The sequence below is a fragment of the Anopheles aquasalis genome, chromosome 2 (assembly GCF_943734665.1).
Source record: "Anopheles aquasalis chromosome 2, idAnoAquaMG_Q_19, whole genome shotgun sequence".
Lineage (NCBI taxonomy): Eukaryota > Metazoa > Arthropoda > Insecta > Diptera > Culicidae > Anopheles > Anopheles aquasalis.
This window is the reverse complement of record NC_064877.1, coordinates 10,585,001-10,587,500: the sequence shown is the minus strand read 5'-3', so window position 1 is coordinate 10,587,500 and position 2,500 is coordinate 10,585,001. Positions and strand designations below refer to the sequence as shown.

General features: G+C 42.7%; 2 protein-coding genes across 3 annotated transcripts in view; one reads left to right on the top strand and one right to left on the bottom strand.

The window, feature by feature from the left end:
- Window positions 1–2,500, top strand: part of LOC126572844 (uncharacterized) — a 45,750-nt gene that overhangs the window by 6,235 nt on the left and 37,015 nt on the right. The gene's annotated exons all lie outside the window — the stretch shown is intronic.
- Window positions 1–2,500, bottom strand: part of LOC126572843 (glycine receptor subunit alpha-2-like) — a 13,477-nt gene that overhangs the window by 4,397 nt on the left and 6,580 nt on the right. The window contains exon 1 of the mRNA XM_050232520.1: window positions 1–2,500. This exon is cut by the window's left edge and continues 3,779 nt beyond it; it is cut by the window's right edge and continues 6,580 nt beyond it. The gene's annotated coding sequence lies outside the window, so the exon portion shown is untranslated.

Below are 2,500 nucleotides of genomic sequence, written 5' to 3'. Positions count from 1 at the left end.
GAGATCGCATGGTACGAACTTGTCGGATAAGGAAGGGGGCGAGGAATGGATAAGGGATGCGGACAAGGGAGACATTTTCGGACAAGACTATGGGCGAAATATGAGTAAAACAACAATGAAGCGACATTGCTGATGAGTTCGGCACAATCTAAAAGTACTGAGCGATCCAGAGATTCTACGGAACATAATTTGCACCGGCTTGTTCGACGGCGCGCCGAACAGTCGACACGGCATTACGCAACCAAACTTATGATCCCAACTAAACTAGTGACAACTATATAGATACCGAAAGTGTAAGTAGCTACATATAATAAAACCGATCGGATCGGCCACTAAGATCGTTCCGTGAACGTACGTACATATATTATTGTGAAACTCGTTGAGCAAACTGTTGCAACATTCTACCACTCGGTGTGAAATAAGGAGGAAAGGGAAAGTCAATATACACTATGCTTCAACCTTCGAGTGAGTGAACGAACAAACGCTTGCCCCTTGTGGCGAGAATATATATAGTATACAGTAGCAGTACAGTACAGACACTAACCGAGAAAATCGTAACGCATGAGTGTAGCTAAACATGAAGTGAGTAACGTCCCGCTCAGGACCTCATTTTCGTTTCGTTTTTGTTCTGTTTTTTTTTTCTTATGATTTTGAAGCCTTTAGAATGAAACGTGACATGAGTTGACTATTTTTTTGTTTTAGTATTCCACGCTACGCAAAGAAATGCAGCAAAATTAACTAATGAGTACACACGTGTATAGTATAATTACCAAAAACAAACAATGGCGAGTGAGGTGTTCTACCAGTACGATACGGGCAAGTCCTACTGCCTATTTCTACAATCTACGGTCAAATGAACCATTATGCTTCGGTTTGCTTATTACTGAGCGATCTATTAAGATTAAAAGCCCTCCCCACGCTGGCAGGCTTGTGTCATCTTGCGCCGAACCCAGTTTCGTTGCATTCCCAAGCATGTAGCCAGCGTATCTTCGTTTTCGTCAGTGTTTCCTCTTTCTCTCTCTCCTGCTACTTTGTTTTTTATTCTGTTTTCTGCAGTACAATTTGTTGAAGCTACAAACGTGACAAGAATGACGAGTACAGAGAAGCTAGACAACCATCCCCGCTACAAAAAATTACCAAATCGGTCTACATCGGGACTTTGTTGGACCAGCCAACAGATCCGATGGCACAGAGGCCGCCCTGATGCCACTATGATCACCTTCTGCACTATCGCAGTCGCAAATCGCGATCGCCATTGAACGACTGGCTGATTGGTAGTGCTTCTTCTGTGTGGCTCAACAATCCAACCTTAACAAACAAACCACACCATATCAACCCAATACTACATTGCACGCACGACTATTGATACGTATACAGAAGCGGCCGCGTACTCTACACGCCTCAATGCCTGAAATTTAGGGGAGAGTACTAGACACTGCCGGCCGGGGCCCGGCAGCAATGTCCTAGCAATGACTACTGTGTAGTGGTGTGTGTGTTGTTTGTATGTGCGTGATAGTTACTAATATGGCGCTAAATCTATTGTTTTTTTTGTTTTTGTGATACTCGTATGTACAAGTTACAGTGTTGGATATAGTCTGCCGCTGCTACGCACTACATACATTCTACCATTACATTCAAAGTACAAACAGTAGTAAAAGCACTGCCTAGCGTACCTAGCGTGTGCCAGTGGCTTTCCATTATCATTACCTGTTTCGTATTGCGCTCGCTCTGCGTGGTCGTAGACCGCGGCTGGAGATCCTGGCGAACGATCGCCACAATATCGCCTCCTTCACAAAGGTCCGGAGCGGTAATTTGGGGCTTGGGCTAAAACAGTTCAGTTCGGCTTTGTCGGAAGTGGGTTTTTTTTTGGGTAGTTATGATAACTATGCGCCATATGTTTTTGGGGGGAGAGTGCTTCCGGGTAGGTTTTGTCTGCGACTTGGGGGGTTTGGTTTTTGTTTGTTTGTTATTTTTTAATGTTTATTTCAGTTTATTTATCATCTCTTCTTTATGCTCTTCTTCCCACGCCCTTCTCTTGGGTTTTGTTCAGGTGTTTTCATGATATTAAGCAAACGCATTGCCTTTTTTTCTTTCTTTCTTTCTTTGCTCCCTATTCCTCTTATCGATTGCATTCTAGCCTAGCACCGCTCACACATATGACCCCGTTTGCCCCGGTCGTGACCATAATGCGGTAGCGGGTTTGCGAGTGCGGGTGTGAGGAAAGAATGAGACTTAACTAGCGGCGCTTGGAATAATAATCACATGGTCGACACTAATGTTCATAGATTAATAATGGTAATGGTCATAATTGTAATAATAATAATAATTATCATATCATAATCATAACTAACGTTATTGCTTTTCCGTTTTACCTTGGTTTTTTTTCATGTTTTGCCTTCACGATCACTCACATTCAATTTGTGTTTCCTTTTGTTAATTTTTGGTTTCTTTTTTCCCCTTTACTTTGTGTATTTAGGAAATCTTTCGTGAGCACAGTGTT